Below are 23433 nucleotides of genomic sequence, written 5' to 3'. Positions count from 1 at the left end.
AGATAAACAGATATTTATTGAAAGAGTTGAATACTGTAACTTTCGGTGCAGTAAAATGGAGGCTAGCGCAGCTCAGTGGCACAATGAAAGACGTGGTGGACATCTACTGCATTGTTAAGATCGCGATTCACAGTTTGTGGGTTTGATTCCCGCCAGAATCGCAATTTTGTTCAGATTTCAGCTGATTCAATGATTGTTCTGCTGCTTCATCGTCAGTTCCCATCGTCTGGAGTTCTCGTCCCTGCTACTGACCAGAGAAGGTTCCTCACTTTCTTGGTGGTGAGTTTTAAGAAAATCATATCATTTGAAATATGATCAGCCAGCAATCGGCTGCTCATTCACAAAACCCACTGCAGATACCCACTGTCTTTCAACACAGTTCCCTCCCACGGTTGCACAGAGTGTTTCGATTTATTCAGTGTCTTTTTCCCTTTGGGTGATAGGTTGATGTAGATGGGCTGGGAAAAGACATTGACCTGTTCGATCAGCCGTAATTATGTCAAATGGCGGGGTAGCGCTGGCGGGTGAAATGGTCCCCTCCTATTCCTCTCAGTCTGTGCTGTTTCTGACAGAGGGTTTTAAACAATAGCATGATGAGGACAATGTGAATCTACACCACGGAATACCAAGGTCCTCCCGTTTATCCCACCGCTCTCACAGCTGCTGTTGTAGCTTCAGATCAGACAGTGGAGGATTCTCCCAGGTGCTCTTTCAAGCTGCATGCTCCTTCACACAGGTTTCCAACTAGACACATGGAGCAAACTGCCGGTTAGATATTGGGGATTCAGGGACAGATTTCCCCTTTTTCTGACTAGAGTTCTGACCACGGTAATAAACATGAATTTCGGGCGTTCTGTATCTTACTCTAGATTCTTATCACTTTACAATTTAAACTGAAATTCAATTTACTCTTGCATGACATTCTTATGTCTTCAGTATTCATGAAAACTGTGCATTATGTCCTTGGATGAAGCCATGGTGAAGATTAATGATGAGTGCAGTGTGTTTCATGTTGTCTGTAGGATCTTACAGAAGCATGTTCGTGAAGTGTGGTTGAATCGAATTCTGTGCCGAATTGAAGCCGACCGAGTGAGAAGCCCTGTGATAATGTAACATTTTCTGTAAACAACGCAGCGACCCTTGGAAACCCAGTTTTCAATCAAGTCTATTTTGCACAACATTTTTCTGTATCCCATTAAATCAGTGAGTATTAAAAGGACTCAGTCCCGTTCCTGGTCATTGTGACCAAATGACCAAGGCAATCGATGGCAATGATAATGATGCTTGACATCGACAGGTGCATTCCTACACACTAGAGTCACATTGTATTACAGATCACGTAAGCAGAGGAGATGATGATCCTTCTGGCACCCTGAGACAGTGCGACAATTAATCCCACGTTGTTATTCTCACTCTATACCAAAAACCAGTTAGCCAGCGGACTGAGCTAACCGGCTTCCATTTAATGTAAAGCTAAAACAAACAGCTCAGCACATTAACAATCTGTAGTAATTCACGATTGAGTGGGTTGGTTTCTGAAAATTAAACGTACCTTCTGAACAATGAGTGAGGCTATTCCAAGATTGCCTTCTCTGACAGCGCTGGGACATGACTGATGTTCTCAATGATATGGAAGTGCCAGTGTTTGAGTTGGGTAGACAAAGTTAAAAATTACACAACGTCAGGGCATAGTCCAGCAGGTTTATTTGGAAACACTAGCTTTCAGAGAGCCGCTCCTTCATCAGGTGGGTGTCTTTCTGCAGAAACTTGATGTGTGTGTCAATATGCGCGATCTTTTGGAAGATCATCTGGACTTTAACTGATCGTTCGTGGTGTCGATGGTACCCATGACTTAGATGTGTTGGTGTTGGACTGGGGTGGACAAATTTAAAAATCATACAAAGCCAGATTAGAGTCCAACAGTTGACAACCACCTGATGAAGAAACAGTGCACGGAACACTGGTGCTTCCAAATATGCTTGTTCGATACAATCTGATGCAATGTGATTTTTAACATTGAGAGCTCTTGGTAATGTTTAATTGATCGAAGACAGTAAACGAATTTTCGTTCGTGGAGATGAAAATTTCAAATATTATCCACCTCAGTGTAACAAAAAAAAAAGTTTGGATGTGTGCTGAATCTCCACAATGCGCTTGCGCCAAGCAAAAGTTGAACCTGCACCTGCCTGATCCGTAGCCAGCTATACGAATGGCTGTACCACTGGCCAGATGCACAGCTGAAATTTTACACGCTGCAGAGCTGTGGTGCTGACAATGACATGAGCAATAACAGTAACAGTCACAAGGTGAACAAAGAACAAAATAATCAACATCAATGATCCACTTCAAATTGTCTTAAAAAAAACTACCATTCACAATTTGAGCAGCCAATCAATGAGGTCGCTGCTGATCAAGAAAATTGCAACTTACTTTGCTGCGTTTTCACCATAATTAGAGGTAAACTCCAGCCTAATCATAACATCGCATATTCCCATTAATTTTCAGATTTAGATTACGTTAATGACCTGTCCGTATTTGCAGGAAACTGAACAATATGAAATGAGTGAAAACGTTCTTCCGGTGATGTAATCCAGTGCAGAGTCGGCCAGAAAAGAAAAGACAAAGACATGAAACATCGCTCCCATTTCTCTCTGTTGCAGGACTTGTCTTTAGTATCGAAAGTATTAATTATTTTCCTGGGAAAGTTTCTTCATAAATCAATTAACATCTGAGTTTTGAAACCTACTTTACTTCAGACTAAAATAGTTGAATATCCTTTCCCCCAGCCTAATGTCCCAATCCTCCCTTCTCTTCCATGTAAATACCAGCTGCTCCAGGTGAGGTTGGAGCTCCCAACCTAACGTTCCAATGCTCCTTGCTGCTCCATGTCAATAGCAGCTTCTCCAATTTAAGTTGGGGCTCCCAGTCTGATGCCTCAATGCTTCCTGCTGCATGTCAATAGAAGCGGTCCAGTTGAGGTTGGATCTACCACTCTCATGCCCAAATGCTCCCAGGTGCTACATGTCATTAAGAGCTGGTCCTTGTGAGGTTGGTGCTCCCAGTCTGATGTCCAAATGCTCCCTCCTCCATGTCAATAGAAGCGGTCCAGTTGAGGTTGGATCTATCACTCTGATGTCCCAATGCTTCCCGCTGCTACTTGACATTAAAAGCTGCTCCAAGTGAGAGTGGAGCTCCCAGACGGATCTCGCAAAGCTCCTTGCTCCATGTCGACTGAAGCTGCTTCAAATTAGGTAAGATCCCGCAGTCTGATGTTCCAATGCTCCCTGCTTCATGTCAATAGAGACTGCTCCAGGTGAGGCTGGATTTCCCAGTCTGATGTCCCAATGCTCCCTGCTGCTCCACATCATTTGAAGCTGCTCCGGGTGAAGTTGGATCTCCCAAGCCGCTGCCCCAGTGCTCCCTGCTACTCCAAGTAACTAAAAGCTGCTCCAGGTGTGGTTGGAACTCCCAGCCTGCTGCCCCAATGCTCCCTGGTCCATGTGAGCAGACGCTGCTCCAGATGAGGTGGGAGCTCCCAACCCTTGCAACTCACACACCTCTATACCAACTTAGAAATAGTTCCCACTGACCATTTCCACCATTGGAGCCATTGGTGGAATATCCGCATCATGTGAATTTAATATTATTTTTCGTCAGCACCGAATCATTACTTCCAAAAGACATTCTTTCTTAAATATTGTTTATCATGTGCATATTGCAGTCAATCCGAAGTTAGATAATGGTGCTAATTGATGTATGCTCAATAAAAATTACATCATATTTTTCATGTTGAGTAACTGCTACTTAGCAAGGGCAATGTTTGTAATGAAATCACACTTTTATTCCAGGTGAGGGAATGTGGTTTGTATTATTTAAAATGAACTTGTCCACTGTGTACAATGAATAAATGGATCTCAATTTCTTGGTTACGTTGTCATCCATCTTGACATGTGGTGTCCTCTTCTTTCAAACACACGGGTATTAGAACGAAACGTCTATTAATGACATGCGTATAAAGACACATTAAATCATTTTTCGTGCTAATGCTGCATGAATTTGCGATTATTGATCCACAGTTTAGGTTCAGTCCCTACAGTGAACATGCTCCTTCTCCAGTTGTTCATGGTTCAATGTGATGCATCCAGTGTGTGCATAACGTTTTGGAGCTTGATTCCCACATCTTGTGTTTATCTGTGTCTTGTGTCCAGCCTTCATCAATGGCGAGAGCAACGGGCGAGGAAGAGACCAATGTGTAAGTCTCTCCGTATCCATGCATGGCACCCATATCTGCAATTCTCTACTGTGCATTTATAGCCAGTTCTCTGTACCCCAACACCCACGCCACGCCCCTTTTGAAATATTTCCATTATTTTGTGTTGTTTCGCTGTGCTCTTCTCACCAAGATGAATCACTTCTACTCAACCTGCTCCAGATTTCATTTGACAAAACAGTCATTAAGAATCCCATTACATAAACATGCCCTTCGCATCTCTTGTATTTTGTTTTTCCTGGATCTCTTTCATATGATAAAAGGTCACAGCAGTTTGACTTGAAAAAGAAAATCGCGTTACTTTTCATTATCCCAATGCGATCTACGTTTCAATGCAGTTTAAGCAACTGACTCAAATTATTCTTTGAGATTTTATAATAGCGTCGATGCATATAAATTGACCATTGGAGTTCAAATTTCAATAAGAAAGGTGTGAGCATACAAAAGTAGCAGCTTTGAAGACAGCGACGAGAGTGGGATTCGAACCCACGCGTACAGAGCACAATGGATTAGCAGTCCATCGCCTTAACCTCTCGGCCATCTCGTCACATACAATAGCGCGGGTATGGCACAGGCTTGTTTCTGTAGTGTAGTGGTCATCGCATTCGCCTAACACGCGAAAGGCCCCCAGTTCGAAACTGGGCAGAAACTGCTTTGTTCTTCAATTGCAGCCTTTTACACGGACAAGAACGGAGCTTTCTTGCTTTCTTTCCCATCTGCAAACCTGCCTTCGAAATCGCTCGAACAAATCTGCTCTCTTTGTGAAATATAATGCAATTCCATTAAATTAGTTTGCAAAGCATTGTAAAGGTTTTCTCCAAGCTGGGTCTGATCATATACCATTCTGTTTCAGAGTGTAGTTACCGCGTTCTGAATCTTCCACAAAAAGCAGTACCGCATTTGCATTCCTTGCGCAGGCGGGCCGGTTCAAAGACAGGGAAGAAGCTGATGAGCTGGTGTCACAGTGCACCACGGATTCCGCAACTGGTCTGTCTGACAAATGTACCCCAAAGTCGTCTCTGCAAGGCCTCATTTGGAAGCTGCCTGTCGTTATTCAACGTGCGAGAATTGGCAGCAGAGGTGCTGAATCATGGTTTGGATCAGTTCGCACGTTATAGTGACTCATTCAATCAGCAACAGCAATGAAAGAAATTACACTCTCAGAGGAACCTCTGGACTTGTGATTTCATAGCGTCGCTAGTATTAAGGTGAGCCCCGAGATCTAAGCCATGTTGGAACTGAAACGGAGGAATTGACAGAGAGGCTGCAGAATAACATCGCAACCTTTTGGTTTTCTTTAAATCACTGACGAGCAGGAAACTGTAAACGGGCAGGGCGAGTGGGAAAGTGAGGCAGTTGCAGCTCTGGTGAAACTCCTTCTTTGTAAGTCACTCAGCACCAAGAGACGTGAAGGTGACTCATGCCTGAGAACTCTTCACATCGACAACAAAAAGCAATCAAGTGCAGTTAGCACCTCTCCCGGAATTGGGGTGGAGTGAGATAATTACCTTTTGACTTCAGTTACTATGTTCAGAAACTGCCTTTTAATTGAGGTGAACAGAAACTGCATTTCTAATGAGCACCATGGAATTTAGCAAGATTTATTGAGTCGCTTCTCGTCGCTTCCCACACAGGTTTCCAAGTCAGTCGGTATCGATGTGGCTCATGTCCAGGTGTGAATATCCCTGCAGCCAATTGCACGGTTAAGGTAAAAGGCAAGGAAAGTGGCATCTCGAACCAGCCCCGAGGTCATATCATCCTCACAAGGTGATCTGTCGTTCTCGGATTGTAATGCTACCTCCGGTGTTAGGGTGGAGAACATTCTTTGCAAAACAGACACAGTGACTGAAAATATAGTGCACGGTATGATGTGGAACACGGCCCGCTCAGCTTTGTGCATTTTCCCTGCAGTCCGGTGTGTTTCGTGTTCCGTGTAAACGTGAAAGTTGTCCTGTTTCGAGCAATCGGTGAAATCATTCAGCAAAGCAAGAATCGAAATTGAAGTAATGTCAAGCAGCTCATGGTGATTTGACCAAATCATTACCGAACATATATTCTCACGCAGTCAAAGATACATTTCTGGCTGAAAAGAGTCTGAGAAGATAGAGACAGCTTACCATTGATTTTTGTCTGGATTGATGGGCTTTCATTATCTGCTGCGAAATAGACATTGTAGCCGGGCACATACCAGCTGCTGTGCGAGTCGGACAGGGACCATGGAACCCTTTTCATGTGACTTTGCATGTGTGGTTATCCAGAGCACAATTCGAAATGCAAGAAAATGGACGCTTACGCTGTCTGGTACTGTGGCCGAGCGGTCTAAGTCGCTGGATCCAGATTCCAGTCCTGAAAGGGACGTGTGCTCGAATCCCACCAGTGCCATTTCAGCTGACCTGCTCGAATGCTGCTTCGATCCCCGCTGCATTGATGTTCTCGGAGAATTAACTGTGGAAAAGTGCCGAGTATTGTCAGGTCTCTCAGTCTGCCACGATGTTATTCGCCTCCCCTGCAGAAAATCGCAAGCAGCTCAGCGATTGGTTCATGTTCCAGGCAAGTTGAGGTTTTACTGGAACCGAATGGAGACTGTTATTTCATCGCTGTTGTGAAACAAAGTCCGGCGGTGAGTCGATTCATCGTTATTTGGCTTTCTGGCGAATGGGAAAATCTTTCCAATGCATATGTTATTGAATTTCTCCCATTTCCTGCATTTCCGTCCTGGAGACACCGGAAGGGAAAGGTAATCTAATCGAGACTGTGATTGGTGAAATTCACTTTTTTATGGCCCATACTTATTATATTCTTTCTTTCTCTCTTTTCAGTATTGTCTGGGAAGTGGTGGTGCACTAAGGCTGCAGTATGTTTGAAAGAGTAGTTTGGAATTGCCCTGTTGTTAGTTGTGAGATTACTTTATGCCTCATGCCCTCGGACTGTCTCACATTTAGCATTCATGCTTCGCTGTGTCTGAACATGCATTAGGTATGCCTGTTTTGTTTGTGTTCCGTGTTAAATGCTTTCTGTTTGCGATTCGGTCAATACATTACGAGTTAACAGGGGTTCTGAGGTAACTTGCAGCAGCAAAAATCCTCAACTGAGGATCTGGGAAAGTTTCACGAAGCATGGTCAGTCGGAGCAAAAGTAAGGAAGTCGTTCGTTTCTGCAGTGTTTCACAATACTACCTTTCCCGTGAGCAGTCGAACAGACTAAATGATTGTGCTACAGACTGCGACGGCAAGCTCCGCTGAAAAGTAATCCTTTAAAACCGGTGTAAGCAACGCAAGGTTATTGGGGTACACCGCGTGGAAACAGAGACTTCGGTGTATCTCATCCATGCTCACCACATCACCAAAATTAAACAAGTCCCGTTCCACAGCATTTCTCCTCAATCCCTCTAAACCCATCCTATCCAGAAACTCATCCGATTACCATTGCAATTTTCTGAGTGCAACAGCCTCCTCCACTCCCTCTGGTAGCTCATTCCATACACCCACAACCTTGTGAGTGGAAAATGTGCGTCGGGGTCCTTTGTCAATTTCAGACCACTCACCTTAAACCTATGCTCTCGAGTTTCCAACTCATCCTAGCTTGTGTAAAACACGTAAATACTCAGTTTACAACCCTTCCATAAAACCATGTCGCAGCCGTTATGCTGCCGGGAAAGTTGTCCCAGCTTATTCCACTTCACACTCCAGTCCAAACATTGACGACATCCTTGTCTATATTTTGTCACTAATTTCAGTCTATATTTTTTGACTTTTTCAAGATGTCAATTTCCCTGGATAACAACGAGCTATTGGAAAAAGAAAGGTGAAACGTAGAATGGCTTCAACTTTCAGTGCTGGATGCCACAGAGCCGCAACGCGCTCGGCTGAAGCTCGTTTCTGTAGTGTAGTGGTCATCACGTTCGCCTCACACGCGAAAGGTCCCCAGTTCGAAGCTGGGCAGAAACTGCTTTGTTCTTCAATTGCAGCCTTTTACACGGACAAGAACGGAGCTTTCTTGCTTGCTCTCCCATCTGCAAATCTGCCTTCGAAAATGCTCGAACAAATCTGCTCTCTTTGTGAAATGTGATGCACTTCCATTTAATTAGTGAGCAAAGCATTGTAAAGGCTTGTTCTGATCAGAACCATTGTAAAACCTGGTTCTGATCGTAAGTCATTCTGTTTGAGAGTGTAGTTACAGCGTTCTGATCCCTTCCACGAAAAACTGTCCCGCATTTGCATTCCTTGCGCAGGCGGACCGGTTCAAAGACCGGGAAGAAGCTGATGCGCTGGTGCTACTGATCAGCGCACCACTGATTCCTGAACTAGTCTGTCTGTCAAATGTAAACCAAAGTCGTCTATGCAAGGCCTCATTTGGAAACTCTCTGTCGTTATTCAACGTGCGAGAATTGGCAGCAGAGGTGCTGAATCATGGTTTGGATCAGTTCGCACGTTAGTGACTCATTCAATCAGCAACAGCAATGAAAGAAATTGCACTCCCAGAGGAACCTCTGGACTTGTGGTTTCATAGCGTCGCTAGTATTAAGGTGAGCCCCGAGATCTAAGCCATGTTGGAACTGAAACGGAGGAATTGACAGAGAGGCTGCAGAATAACATCGCAACCTTTTGGTTTTCTTTAAATCACTGACGAGCAGGAAACTGTAAACGGGCAGGGCGAGTGGGAAAGTGAGGCAGTTGCAGCTCTGGTGAAACTCCTTCTTTGTAAGTCACTCAGCACCAAGAGACGTGAAGGTGACTCATGCCTGAGAACTCTTCACATCGACAACAAAAAGCAATCAAGTGCAGTTAGCACCTCTCCCGGAATTGGGGTGGGGTGAGATAATTACCTTTTGACTTCAGTTACTATGTTCAGAAACTGCCTTTTAAATTGAGGTGAACAGAAACTGCATTTCTAATGAGCACCATGGAATTTAGCAAGATTTATTGAGTCGCTTCTCGTCGCTTCCCACACAGGTTTCCAAGTCAGTCGGTATCGATGTGGCTCATGTCCAGGTGTGAATATCCCTGCAGCCAATTGCACGGTTAAGGTAAAAGGCAAGGAAAGTGGCATCTCGAACCAGCCCCGAGGTCATATCATCCTCACAAGGTGATCTGTCGTTCTCGGATTGTAATGCTACCTCCGGTGTTAGGGTGGAGAACATTCTTTGCAAAACAGACACAGTGACTGAAAATATAGTGCACGGTATGATGTGGAACACGGCCTGCTCAGCTTTGTGCATTTTCCCTGTAGTCCGGTGTGTTTCGTGTTCCGTGTAAACGTGAAAGTTGTCCTGTTTCGAGCAATCGGTGAAATCATTCAGCAAAGCAAGAATCGAAATTGAAGTAATGTCAAGCAGCTCATGGTGATTTGACCAAATCATTACCGAACATATATTCTCACGCAGTCAAAGATACATTTCTGGCTGAAAAGAGTCTGAGAAGATAGACACAGCTTACCATTGATTTTTGTCTGGATTGATGGGCTTTCATTATCTGCTGCGAAATAGACATTGTAGCCGGGCACATACCAGCTGCTGTGCGAGTCGGACAGGGACCATGGAACCCTTTTCATGTGACTTTGCATGTGTGGTTATGCAGGAGCACAATTCGAAATGCAAGAAAATGGACGCTCAGGCTGTCTGGTAGTGTGGCCGAGCGGTCTAAGTCGGTGGATCCCGGTTCCGGACTGGAAAGGGGCGTGTGTTCGAATCCCACCACTGCCATTTCAGCTGATCAACTCCACTGCTCGAATGCTGCTTCGATCCCCGCTGCATTGATGTTCTCGGAGAATTAACTGTGGACAGGTGCCGAGTATTGTCAGGTCTCTCAGCTGCCATGATGTTATTCGCCTCCCCTGCAGAAAATCGCAAGCAGCTCAGCGATTGGTTTATGTTCCAGGCAAGTTGAGGTTTTACTGGAACCGAATGGAGACTGTTATTTCATCGCTGTTGTGAAACAAAGTCCGGCGGTGAGTCGATTCATCGTTATTTGGCTTTCTGGCGAATGGGAAAATCTTTCCAATGCATATGTTATTGAATTTCTCCCATTTCCTGCATTTCCGTCCTGGAGACACCGGAAGGGAAAGGTAATCTAATCGAGACTGTGATTGGTGAAATTCACTTTTTTATGGCCCATACTTATTATATTCTTTCTTTCTCTCTTTTCAGCATTGTCTGGGAAGTGGTGGTGCACTAAGGCTGCAGTATGTTTGAAAGAGTAGTTTGGAATTGCCCTGTTGTTAGTTGTGAGATTACTTTATGCCTCATGCCCTCGGACTGTCTCACATTTAGCATTCATGCTTCGCTGTGTCTGAACATGCATTAGGTATGCCAGTTTTGTTTGTGTTCCGTGTTAAATGCTTTCTGTTTGCGATTCGGTCAATACATTACGAGTTAACAGGGGTTCTGAGGTAACTTGCAGCAGCAAAAATCCTCAACTGAGGATCTGGGAAAGTTTCACGAAGCATGGTCAGTCGGAGCAAAAGTAAGGAAGTCGTTCGTTTCTGCAGTGTTTCACAATACTACCTTTCCCGTGAGCAGTCGAACAGACTAAATGATTGTGCTACAGACTGCGACGACAAGCTCCGCTGAAAAGTAATCCTTTAAAACCGGTGTAAGCAACGCAAGGTTATTGGGGTACACCGCGTGGAAACAGAGACTTCGGTGTATCTCATCCATGCTCACCACATCACCAAAATTAAACAAGTCCCGTTCCACAGCATTTCTCCTCAATCCCTCTAAACCCATCCTATCCAGAAACTCATCCGATTACCATTGCAATTTTCTGAGTGCAATAGCCTCCTCCACTCCCTCTGGTAGCTCATTCCATACACCCACAACCTTGTGAGTGGAAAATGTGCGTCGGGGTCCTTTGTCAATTTCAGACCACTCACCTTAAACCTATGCTCTCGAGTTTCCAACTCACCCTAGCTTGTGTAAAACACGTAAATACTCAGTTTACAACCCTTCCATAAAACCATGTCGCAGCCGTTATGCTGCCGGGAAAGTTGTCCCAGCTTATTCCACTTCACACTCCAGTCCAAACATTGACGACATCCTTGTCTATATTTTGTCACTAATTTCAGTCTATATTTTTTGACTTTTTCAAGATGTCAATTTCCCTGGATAACAACGAGCTATTGGAAAAAGAAAGGTGAAACGTAGAATGGCTTCAACTTTCAGTGCTGGATGCCACAGAGCCGCAACGCGCTCGGCTGAAGCTCGTTTCTGTAGTGTAGTGGTCATCACGTTCGCCTCACACGCGAAAGGTCCCCAGTTCGAAGCTGGGCAGAAACTGCTTTGTTCTTCAATTGCAGCCTTTTACACGGACAAGAACGGAGCTTTCTTGCTTGCTCTCCCATCTGCAAATCTGCCTTCGAAAATGCTCGAACAAATCTGCTCTCTTTGTGAAATGTGATGCACTTCCATTTAATTAGTGAGCAAAGCATTGTAAAGGCTTGTTCTGATCAGAACCATTGTAAAACCTGGTTCTGATCATAAGTCATTCTGTTTGAGAGTGTAGTTACCGCGTTCTGATCCCTTCCACGAAAAACTGTCCCGCATTTGCATTCCTTGCGCAGGCGGACCGGTTCAAAGACAGGGAAGAAGCTGATGCGCTGGTGCTACTGATCAGCGCACCACTGATTCCTGAACTAGTCTGTCTGTCAAATGTAAACCAAAGTCGTCTCTGCAAGGCCTCATTTGGAAACTCTCTGTCGTTATTCAACGTGCGAGAATTGGCAGCAGAGGTGCTGAATCATGGTTTGGATCAGTTCGCACGTTAGTGACTCATTCAATCAGCAACAGCAATGAAAGAAATTGCACTCCCCGAGGAACCTCTGGACTTGTGGTTTCATAGCGTCGCTAGTATTAAGGTGAGCCCCGAGATCTAAGCCATGTTGGAACTGAAACGGAGGAATTGACAGAGAGGCTGCAGAATAACATCGCAACCTTTTGGTTTTCTTTAAATCACTGACGAGCAGGAAACTGTAAACGGGCAGGGCGAGTGGGAAAGTGAGGCAGTTGCAGCTCTGGTGAAACTCCTTCTTTGTAAGTCACTCAGCACCAAGAGACGTGAAGGTGACTCATGCCTGAGAACTCTTCACATCGAGAACAAAAAGCAATCAAGTGCAGTTAGCACCTCTCCCGGAATTGGGGTGGGGTGAGATAATTACCTTTTGACTTCAGTTACTATGTTCAGAAACTGCCTTTTAAATTGAGGTGAACAGAAACTGCATTTCTAATGAGCACCATGGAATTTAGCAAGATTTATTGAGTCGCTTCTCGTCGCTTCCCACACAGGTTTCCAAGTCAGTCGGTATCGATGTGGCTCATGTCCAGGTGTGAATATCCCTGCAGCCAATTGCACGGTTAAGGTAAAAGGCAAGGAAAGTGGCATCTCGAACCAGCCCCGAGGTCATATCATCCTCACAAGGTGATCTGTCGTTCTCGGATTGTAATGCTACCTCCGGTTTTAGGGTGGAGAACATTCTTTGCAAAACAGACACAGTGACTGAAAATATAGTGCACGGTATGATGTGGAACACGGCCTGCTCAGCTTTGTGCATTTTCCCTGTAGTCCGGTGTGTTTCGTGTTCCGTGTAAACGTGAACGTTGTCCTGTTTCGAGCAATCGGTGAAATCATTCAGCAAAGCAAGAATCGAAATTGAAGTAATGTCAAGCAGCTCATGGTGATTTGACCAAATCATTACCGAACATATATTCTCACGCAGTCAAAGATACATTTCTGGCTGAAAAGAGTCTGAGAAGATAGACACAGCTTACCATTGATTTTTGTCTGGATTGATGGGCTTTCATTATCTGCTGCGAAATAGACATTGTAGCCGGGCACATACCAGCTGCTGTGCGAGTCGGACAGGGACCATGGAACCCTTTTCATGTGACTTTGCATGTGTGGTTATGCAGGAGCACAATTCGAAATGCAAGAAAATGGACGCTCAGGCTGTCTGGTAGTGTGGCCGAGCGGTCTAAGGCGCTGGATCCAGGTTCCAGTCCTGAAAGGGGCGTGGGTTCGAATCCCACCACTGCCATTTCAGCTGACCTGCTCGAATGCTGCTTCGATCCCCGCTGCATTGATGTTCTCGGAGAATTAACTGTGGACAGGTGCCGAGTATTGTCAGGTCTCTCAGCTGCCATGATGTTATTCGCCTCCCCTGCAGAAAATCGCAAGCAGCTCAGCGATTGGTTTATGTTCCAGGCAAGTTGAGGTTTTACTGGAACCGAATGGAGACTGTTATTTCATCGCTGTTGTGAAACAAAGTCCGGCGGTGAGTCGATTCATCGTTATTTGGCTTTCTGGCGAATGGGAAAATCTTTCCAATGCATATGTTATTGAATTTCTCCCATTTCCTGCATTTCCGTCCTGGAGACACCGGAAGGGAAAGGTAATCTAATCGAGACTGTGATTGGTGAAATTCACTTTTTTATGGCCCATACTTATTATATTCTTTCTTTCTCTCTTTTCAGTATTGTCTGGGAAGTGGTGGTGCACTAAGGCTGCAGTATGTTTGAAAGAGTAGTTTGGAATTGCCCTGTTGTTAGTTGTGAGATTACTTTATGCCTCATGCCCTCGGACTGTCTCACATTTAGCATTCATGCTTCGCTGTGTCTGAACATGCATTAGGTATGCCAGTTTTGTTTGTGTTCCGTGTTAAATGCTTTCTGTTTGCGATTCGGTCAATACATTACGAGTTAACAGGGGTTCTGAGGTAACTTGCAGCAGCAAAAATCCTCAACTGAGGATCTGGGAAAGTTTCACGAAGCATGGTCAGTCGGAGCAAAAGTAAGGAAGTCGTTCGTTTCTGCAGTGTTTCACAATACTACCTTTCCCGTGAGCAGTCGAACAGACTAAATGATTGTGCTACAGACTGCGACGGCAAGCTCCGCTGAAAAGTAATCCTTTAAAACCGGTGTAAGCAACGCAAGGTTATTGGGGTACACCGCGTGGAAACAGAGACTTCGGTGTATCTCATCCATGCTCACCACATCACCAAAATTAAACAAGTCCCGTTCCACAGCATTTCTCCTCAATCCCTCTAAACCCATCCTATCCAGAAACTCATCCGATTACCATTGCAATTTTCTGAGTGCAATAGCCTCCTCCACTCCCTCTGGTAGCTCATTCCATACACCCACAACCTTGTGAGTGGAAAATGTGCGTCGGGGTCCTTTGTCAATTTCAGACCACTCACCTTAAACCTATGCTCTCGAGTTTCCAACTCACCCTAGCTTGTGTAAAACACGTAAATACTCAGTTTACAACCCTTCCATAAAACCATGTCGCAGCCGTTATGCTGCCGGGAAAGTTGTCCCAGCTTATTCCACTTCACACTCCAGTCCAAACATTGACGACATCCTTGTCTATATTTTGTCACTAATTTCAGTCTATATTTTTTGACTTTTTCAAGATGTCAATTTCCCTGGATAACAACGAGCTATTGGAAAAAGAAAGGTGAAACGTAGAATGGCTTCAACTTTCAGTGCTGGATGCCACAGAGCCGCAACGCGCTCGGCTGAAGCTCGTTTCTGTAGTGTAGTGGTCATCACGTTCGCCTCACACGCGAAAGGTCCCCAGTTCGAAGCTGGGCAGAAACTGCTTTGTTCTTCAATTGCAGCCTTTTACACGGACAAGAACGGAGCTTTCTTGCTTGCTCTCCCATCTGCAAATCTGCCTTCGAAAATGCTCGAACAAATCTGCTCTCTTTGTGAAATGTGATGCACTTCCATTTAATTAGTGAGCAAAGCATTGTAAAGGCTTGTTCTGATCAGAACCATTGTAAAACCTGGTTCTGATCATAAGTCATTCTGTTTGAGAGTGTAGTTACCGCGTTCTGATCCCTTCCACGAAAAACTGTCCCGCATTTGCATTCCTTGCGCAGGCGGACCGGTTCAAAGACCGGGAAGAAGCTGATGCGCTGGTGCTACTGATCAGCGCACCACTGATTCCTGAACTAGTCTGTCTGTCAAATGTAAACCAAAGTCGTCTATGCAAGGCCTCATTTGGAAACTCTCTGTCGTTATTCAACGTGCGAGAATTGGCAGCAGAGGTGCTGAATCATGGTTTGGATCAGTTCGCACGTTAGTGACTCATTCAATCAGCAACAGCAATGAAAGAAATTGCACTCCCAGAGGAACCTCTGGACTTGTGGTTTCATAGCGTCGCTAGTATTAAGGTGAGCCCCGAGATCTAAGCCATGTTGGAACTGAAACGGAGGAATTGACAGAGAGGCTGCAGAATAACATCGCAACCTTTTGGTTTTCTTTAAATCACTGACGAGCAGGAAACTGTAAACGGGCAGGGCGAGTGGGAAAGTGAGGCAGTTGCAGCTCTGGTGAAACTCCTTCTTTGTAAGTCACTCAGCACCAAGAGACGTGAAGGTGACTCATGCCTGAGAACTCTTCACATCGACAACAAAAAGCAATCAAGTGCAGTTAGCACCTCTCCCGGAATTGGGGTGGGGTGAGATAATTACCTTTTGACTTCAGTTACTATGTTCAGAAACTGCCTTTTAAATTGAGGTGAACAGAAACTGCATTTCTAATGAGCACCATGGAATTTAGCAAGATTTATTGAGTCGCTTCTCGTCGCTTCCCACACAGGTTTCCAAGTCAGTCGGTATCGATGTGGCTCATGTCCAGGTGTGAATATCCCTGCAGCCAATTGCACGGTTAAGGTAAAAGGCAAGGAAAGTGGCATCTCGAACCAGCCCCGAGGTCATATCATCCTCACAAGGTGATCTGTCGTTCTCGGATTGTAATGCTACCTCCGGTTTTAGGGTGGAGAACATTCTTTGCAAAACAGACACAGTGACTGAAAATATAGTGCACGGTATGATGTGGAACACGGCCTGCTCAGCTTTGTGCATTTTCCCTGTAGTCCGGTGTGTTTCGTGTTCCGTGTAAACGTGAACGTTGTCCTGTTTCGAGCAATCGGTGAAATCATTCAGCAAAGCAAGAATCGAAATTGAAGTAATGTCAAGCAGCTCATGGTGATTTGACCAAATCATTACCGAACATATATTCTCACGCAGTCAAAGATACATTTCTGGCTGAAAAGAGTCTGAGAAGATAGACACAGCTTACCATTGATTTTTGTCTGGATTGATGGGCTTTCATTATCTGCTGCGAAATAGACATTGTAGCCGGGCACATACCAGCTGCTGTGCGAGTCGGACAGGGACCATGGAACCCTTTTCATGTGACTTTGCATGTGTGGTTATGCAGGAGCACAATTCGAAATGCAAGAAAATGGACGCTCAGGCTGTCTGGTAGTGTGGCCGAGCGGTCTAAGTCGGTGGATCCCGGTTCCGGACTGGAAAGGGGCGTGTGTTCGAATCCCACCACTGCCATTTCAGCTGATCAACTCCACTGCTCGAATGCTGCTTCGATCCCCGCTGCATTGATGTTCTCGGAGAATTAACTGTGGACAGGTGCCGAGTATTGTCAGGTCTCTCAGCTGCCATGATGTTATTCGCCTCCCCTGCAGAAAATCGCAAGCAGCTCAGCGATTGGTTTATGTTCCAGGCAAGTTGAGGTTTTACTGGAACCGAATGGAGACTGTTATTTCATCGCTGTTGTGAAACAAAGTCCGGCGGTGAGTCGATTCATCGTTATTTGGCTTTCTGGCGAATGGGAAAATCTTTCCAATGCATATGTTATTGAATTTCTCCCATTTCCTGCATTTCCGTCCTGGAGACACCGGAAGGGAAAGGTAATCTAATCGAGACTGTGATTGGTGAAATTCACTTTTTTATGGCCCATACTTATTATATTCTTTCTTTCTCTCTTTTCAGCATTGTCTGGGAAGTGGTGGTGCACTAAGGCTGCAGTATGTTTGAAAGAGTAGTTTGGAATTGCCCTGTTGTTAGTTGTGAGATTACTTTATGCCTCATGCCCTCGGACTGTCTCACATTTAGCATTCATGCTTCGCTGTGTCTGAACATGCATTAGGTATGCCAGTTTTGTTTGTGTTCCGTGTTAAATGCTTTCTGTTTGCGATTCGGTCAATACATTACGAGTTAACAGGGGTTCTGAGGTAACTTGCAGCAGCAAAAATCCTCAACTGAGGATCTGGGAAAGTTTCACGAAGCATGGTCAGTCGGAGCAAAAGTAAGGAAGTCGTTCGTTTCTGCAGTGTTTCACAATACTACCTTTCCCGTGAGCAGTCGAACAGACTAAATGATTGTGCTACAGACTGCGACGACAAGCTCCGCTGAAAAGTAATCCTTTAAAACCGGTGTAAGCAACGCAAGGTTATTGGGGTACACCGCGTGGAAACAGAGACTTCGGTGTATCTCATCCATGCTCACCACATCACCAAAATTAAACAAGTCCCGTTCCACAGCATTTCTCCTCAATCCCTCTAAACCCATCCTATCCAGAAACTCATCCGATTACCATTGCAATTTTCTGAGTGCAATAGCCTCCTCCACTCCCTCTGGTAGCTCATTCCATACACCCACAACCTTGTGAGTGGAAAATGTGCGTCGGGGTCCTTTGTCAATTTCAGACCACTCACCTTAAACCTATGCTCTCGAGTTTCCAACTCACCCTAGCTTGTGTAAAACACGTAAATACTCAGTTTACAACCCTTCCATAAAACCATGTCGCAGCCGTTATGCTGCCGGGAAAGTTGTCCCAGCTTATTCCACTTCACACTCCAGTCCAAACATTGACGACATCCTTGTCTATATTTTGTCACTAATTTCAGTCTATATTTTTTGACTTTTTCAAGATGTCAATTTCCCTGGATAACAACGAGCTATTGGAAAAAGAAAGGTGAAACGTAGAATGGCTTCAACTTTCAGTGCTGGATGCCACAGAGCCGCAACGCGCTCGGCTGAAGCTCGTTTCTGTAGTGTAGTGGTCATCACGTTCGCCTCACACGCGAAAGGTCCCCAGTTCGAAGCTGGGCAGAAACTGCTTTGTTCTTCAATTGCAGCCTTTTACACGGACAAGAACGGAGCTTTCTTGCTTGCTCTCCCATCTGCAAATCTGCCTTCGAAAATGCTCGAACAAATCTGCTCTCTTTGTGAAATGTGATGCACTTCCATTTAATTAGTGAGCAAAGCATTGTAAAGGCTTGTTCTGATCAGAACCATTGTAAAACCTGGTTCTGATCATAAGTCATTCTGTTTGAGAGTGTAGTTACCGCGTTCTGATCCCTTCCACGAAAAACTGTCCCGCATTTGCATTCCTTGCGCAGGCGGACCGGTTCAAAGACAGGGAAGAAGCTGATGCGCTGGTGCTACTGATCAGCGCACCACTGATTCCTGAACTAGTCTGTCTGTCAAATGTAAACCAAAGTCGTCTCTGCAAGGCCTCATTTGGAAACTCTCTGTCGTTATTCAACGTGCGAGAATTGGCAGCAGAGGTGCTGAATCATGGTTTGGATCAGTTCGCACGTTAGTGACTCATTCAATCAGCAACAGCAATGAAAGAAATTGCACTCCCCGAGGAACCTCTGGACTTGTGGTTTCATAGCGTCGCTAGTATTAAGGTGAGCCCCGAGATCTAAGCCATGTTGGAACTGAAACGGAGGAATTGACAGAGAGGCTGCAGAATAACATCGCAACCTTTTGGTTTTCTTTAAATCACTGACGAGCAGGAAACTGTAAACGGGCAGGGCGAGTGGGAAAGTGAGGCAGTTGCAGCTCTGGTGAAACTCCTTCTTTGTAAGTCACTCAGCACCAAGAGACGTGAAGGTGACTCATGCCTGAGAACTCTTCACATCGACAACAAAAAGCAATCAAGTGCAGTTAGCACCTCTCCCGGAATTGGGGTGGGGTGAGATAATTACCTTTTGACTTCAGTTACTATGTTCAGAAACTGCCTTTTAAATTGAGGTGAACAGAAACTGCATTTCTAATGAGCACCATGGAATTTAGCAAGATTTATTGAGTCGCTTCTCGTCGCTTCCCACACAGGTTTCCAAGTCAGTCGGTACCGATGTGGCTCATGTCCAGGTGTGAATATCCCTGCAGCCAATTGCACGGTTAAGGTAAAAGGCAAGGAAAGTGGCATCTCGAACCAGCCCCGAGGTCATATCATCCTCACAAGGTGATCTGTCGTTCTCGGATTGTAATGCTACCTCCGGTTTTAGGGTGGAGAACATTCTTTGCAAAACAGACACAGTGACTGAAAATATAGTGCACGGTATGATGTGGAACACGGCCTGCTCAGCTTTGTGCATTTTCCCTGTAGTCCGGTGTGTTTCGTGTTCCGTGTAAACGTGAACGTTGTCCTGTTTCGAGCAATCGGTGAAATCATTCAGCAAAGCAAGAATCGAAATTGAAGTAATGTCAAGCAGCTCATGGTGATTTGACCAAATCATTACCGAACATATATTCTCACGCAGTCAAAGATACATTTCTGGCTGAAAAGAGTCTGAGAAGATAGACACAGCTTACCATTGATTTTTGTCTGGATTGATGGGCTTTCATTATCTGCTGCGAAATAGACATTGTAGCCGGGCACATACCAGCTGCTGTGCGAGTCGGACAGGGACCATGGAACCCTTTTCATGTGACTTTGCATGTGTGGTTATGCAGGAGCACAATTCGAAATGCAAGAAAATGGACGCTCAGGCTGTCTGGTAGTGTGGCCGAGCGGTCTAAGGCGCTGGATCCAGGTTCCAGTCCTGAAAGGGGCGTGGGTTCGAATCCCACCACTGCCATTTCAGCTGATCAACTCGAATGCTGCTTCGATCCCCGCTGCATTGATGTTCTCGGAGAATTAACTGTGGACAGGTGCCGAGTATTGTCAGGTCTCTCAGCTGCCATGATGTTATTCGCCTCCCCTGCAGAAAATCGCAAGCAGCTCAGCGATTGGTTTATGTTCCAGGCAAGTTGAGGTTTTACTGGAACCGAATGGAGACTGTTATTTCATCGCTGTTGTGAAACAAAGTCCGGCGGTGAGTCGATTCATCGTTATTTGGCTTTCTGGCGAATGGGAAAATCTTTCCAATGCATATGTTATTGAATTTCTCCCATTTCCTGCATTTCCGTCCTGGAGACACCGGAAGGGAAAGGTAATCTAATCGAGACTGTGATTGGTGAAATTCACTTTTTTATGGCCCATACTTATTATATTCTTTCTTTCTCTCTTTTCAGCATTGTCTGGGAAGTGGTGGTGCACTAAGGCTGCAGTATGTTTGAAAGAGTAGTTTGGAATTGCCCTGTTGTTAGTTGTGAGATTACTTTATGCCTCATGCCCTCGGACTGTCTCACATTTAGCATTCATGCTTCGCTGTGTCTGAACATGCATTAGGTATGCCAGTTTTGTTTGTGTTCCGTGTTAAATGCTTTCTGTTTGCGATTCGGTCAATACATTACGAGTTAACAGGGGTTCTGAGGTAACTTGCAGCAGCAAAAATCCTCAACTGAGGATCTGGGAAAGTTTCACGAAGCATGGTCAGTCGGAGCAAAAGTAAGGAAGTCGTTCGTTTCTGCAGTGTTTCACAATACTACCTTTCCCGTGAGCAGTCGAACAGACTAAATGATTGTGCTACAGACTGCGACGGCAAGCTCCGCTGAAAAGTAATCCTTTAAAACCGGTGTAAGCAACGCAAGGTTATTGGGGTACACCGCGTGGAAACAGAGACTTCGGTGTATCTCATCCATGCTCACCACATCACCAAAATTAAACAAGTCCCGTTCCACAGCATTTCTCCTCAATCCCTCTAAACCCATCCTATCCAGAAACTCATCCGATTACCATTGCAATTTTCTGAGTGCAATAGCCTCCTCCACTCCCTCTGGTAGCTCATTCCATACACCCACAACCTTGTGAGTGGAAAATGTGCGTCGGGGTCCTTTGTCAATTTCAGACCACTCACCTTAAACCTATGCTCTCGAGTTTCCAACTCACCCTAGCTTGTGTAAAACACGTAAATACTCAGTTTACAACCCTTCCATAAAACCATGTCGCAGCCGTTATGCTGCCGGGAAAGTTGTCCCAGCTTATTCCACTTCACACTCCAGTCCAAACATTGACGACATCCTTGTCTATATTTTGTCACTAATTTCAGTCTATATTTTTTGACTTTTTCAAGATGTCAATTTCCCTGGATAACAACGAGCTATTGGAAAAAGAAAGGTGAAACGTAGAATGGCTTCAACTTTCAGTGCTGGATGCCACAGAGCCGCAACGCGCTCGGCTGAAGCTCGTTTCTGTAGTGTAGTGGTCATCACGTTCGCCTCACACGCGAAAGGTCCCCAGTTCGAAGCTGGGCAGAAACTGCTTTGTTCTTCAATTGCAGCCTTTTACACGGACAAGAACGGAGCTTTCTTGCTTGCTCTCCCATCTGCAAATCTGCCTTCGAAAATGCTCGAACAAATCTGCTCTCTTTGTGAAATGTGATGCACTTCCATTTAATTAGTGAGCAAAGCATTGTAAAGGCTTGTTCTGATCAGAACCATTGTAAAACCTGGTTCTGATCATAAGTCATTCTGTTTGAGAGTGTAGTTACCGCGTTCTGATCCCTTCCACGAAAAACTGTCCCGCATTTGCATTCCTTGCGCAGGCGGACCGGTTCAAAGACAGGGAAGAAGCTGATGCGCTGGTGCTACTGATCAGCGCACCACTGATTCCTGAACTAGTCTGTCTGTCAAATGTAAACCAAAGTCGTCTCTGCAAGGCCTCATTTGGAAACTCTCTGTCGTTATTCAACGTGCGAGAATTGGCAGCAGAGGTGCTGAATCATGGTTTGGATCAGTTCGCACGTTAGTGACTCATTCAATCAGCAACAGCAATGAAAGAAATTGCACTCCCCGAGGAACCTCTGGACTTGTGGTTTCATAGCGTCGCTAGTATTAAGGTGAGCCCCGAGATCTAAGCCATGTTGGAACTGAAACGGAGGAATTGACAGAGAGGCTGCAGAATAACATCGCAACCTTTTGGTTTTCTTTAAATCACTGACGAGCAGGAAACTGTAAACGGGCAGGGCGAGTGGGAAAGTGAGGCAGTTGCAGCTCTGGTGAAACTCCTTCTTTGTAAGTCACTCAGCACCAAGAGACGTGAAGGTGACTCATGCCTGAGAACTCTTCACATCGACAACAAAAAGCAATCAAGTGCAGTTAGCACCTCTCCCGGAATTGGGGTGGGGTGAGATAATTACCTTTTGACTTCAGTTACTATGTTCAGAAACTGCCTTTTAAATTGAGGTGAACAGAAACTGCATTTCTAATGAGCACCATGGAATTTAGCAAGATTTATTGAGTCGCTTCTCGTCGCTTCCCACACAGGTTTCCAAGTCAGTCGGTACCGATGTGGCTCATGTCCAGGTGTGAATATCCCTGCAGCCAATTGCACGGTTAAGGTAAAAGGCAAGGAAAGTGGCATCTCGAACCAGCCCCGAGGTCATATCATCCTCACAAGGTGATCTGTCGTTCTCGGATTGTAATGCTACCTCCGGTTTTAGGGTGGAGAACATTCTTTGCAAAACAGACACAGTGACTGAAAATATAGTGCACGGTATGATGTGGAACACGGCCTGCTCAGCTTTGTGCATTTTCCCTGTAGTCCGGTGTGTTTCGTGTTCCGTGTAAACGTGAACGTTGTCCTGTTTCGAGCAATCGGTGAAATCATTCAGCAAAGCAAGAATCGAAATTGAAGTAATGTCAAGCAGCTCATGGTGATTTGACCAAATCATTACCGAACATATATTCTCACGCAGTCAAAGATACATTTCTGGCTGAAAAGAGTCTGAGAAGATAGACACAGCTTACCATTGATTTTTGTCTGGATTGATGGGCTTTCATTATCTGCTGCGAAATAGACATTGTAGCCGGGCACATACCAGCTGCTGTGCGAGTCGGACAGGGACCATGGAACCCTTTTCATGTGACTTTGCATGTGTGGTTATGCAGGAGCACAATTCGAAATGCAAGAAAATGGACGCTCAGGCTGTCTGGTAGTGTGGCCGAGCGGTCTAAGGCGCTGGATCCAGGTTCCAGTCCTGAAAGGGGCGTGGGTTCGAATCCCACCACTGCCATTTCAGCTGATCAACTCCACTGCTCGAATGCTGCTTCGATCCCCGCTGCATTGATGTTCTCGGAGAATTAACTGTGGACAGGTGCCGAGTATTGTCAGGTCTCTCAGCTGCCATGATGTTATTCGCCTCCCCTGCAGAAAATCGCAAGCAGCTCAGCGATTGGTTTATGTTCCA

At 45.2% G+C, this 23433-nt stretch overlaps 10 non-coding genes across 10 annotated transcripts; 9 read left to right on the top strand and 1 right to left on the bottom strand.

The window, feature by feature from the left end:
- Positions 1–4735: 4735 nt before the first annotated feature.
- trnas-gcu (transfer RNA serine (anticodon GCU)) lies at positions 4736–4817 on the bottom strand. The gene has a single exon. It is a non-coding gene; the product is annotated as a tRNA-Ser (tRNA).
- Positions 4818–4848: 31 nt separating this feature from the next.
- On the top strand, positions 4849–4921 carry trnav-aac (transfer RNA valine (anticodon AAC)). Its single transcript has one exon. It is a non-coding gene; the product is annotated as a tRNA-Val (tRNA).
- Positions 4922–8144: 3223 nt separating this feature from the next.
- On the top strand, positions 8145–8217 carry trnav-cac (transfer RNA valine (anticodon CAC)). The gene has a single exon. It is a non-coding gene; the product is annotated as a tRNA-Val (tRNA).
- A 3253-nt stretch (positions 8218–11470) lies between these two features.
- On the top strand, positions 11471–11543 carry trnav-cac (transfer RNA valine (anticodon CAC)). The gene has a single exon. It is a non-coding gene; the product is annotated as a tRNA-Val (tRNA).
- Positions 11544–13215: 1672 nt separating this feature from the next.
- On the top strand, positions 13216–13297 carry trnal-cag (transfer RNA leucine (anticodon CAG)). The gene has a single exon. It is a non-coding gene; the product is annotated as a tRNA-Leu (tRNA).
- Positions 13298–14788: 1491 nt separating this feature from the next.
- Positions 14789–14861, top strand: trnav-cac (transfer RNA valine (anticodon CAC)). The gene has a single exon. It is a non-coding gene; the product is annotated as a tRNA-Val (tRNA).
- Positions 14862–18114: 3253 nt separating this feature from the next.
- Positions 18115–18187, top strand: trnav-cac (transfer RNA valine (anticodon CAC)). Its single transcript has one exon. It is a non-coding gene; the product is annotated as a tRNA-Val (tRNA).
- Positions 18188–19859: 1672 nt separating this feature from the next.
- On the top strand, positions 19860–19941 carry trnal-cag (transfer RNA leucine (anticodon CAG)). The gene has a single exon. It is a non-coding gene; the product is annotated as a tRNA-Leu (tRNA).
- A 1491-nt stretch (positions 19942–21432) lies between these two features.
- trnav-cac (transfer RNA valine (anticodon CAC)) lies at positions 21433–21505 on the top strand. Its single transcript has one exon. It is a non-coding gene; the product is annotated as a tRNA-Val (tRNA).
- A 1672-nt stretch (positions 21506–23177) lies between these two features.
- On the top strand, positions 23178–23259 carry trnal-cag (transfer RNA leucine (anticodon CAG)). The gene has a single exon. It is a non-coding gene; the product is annotated as a tRNA-Leu (tRNA).
- Positions 23260–23433: the final 174 nt, after the last annotated feature.

Source organism: Hemiscyllium ocellatum, unplaced genomic scaffold (assembly GCF_020745735.1).
Source record: "Hemiscyllium ocellatum isolate sHemOce1 unplaced genomic scaffold, sHemOce1.pat.X.cur. scaffold_270_pat_ctg1, whole genome shotgun sequence".
NCBI classification, from domain to species: Eukaryota; Metazoa; Chordata; class Chondrichthyes; order Orectolobiformes; family Hemiscylliidae; genus Hemiscyllium; species Hemiscyllium ocellatum.
The sequence above is the reverse complement of the archived record's forward strand: the minus strand, read 5'-3'. Positions and strand labels throughout refer to the sequence as shown.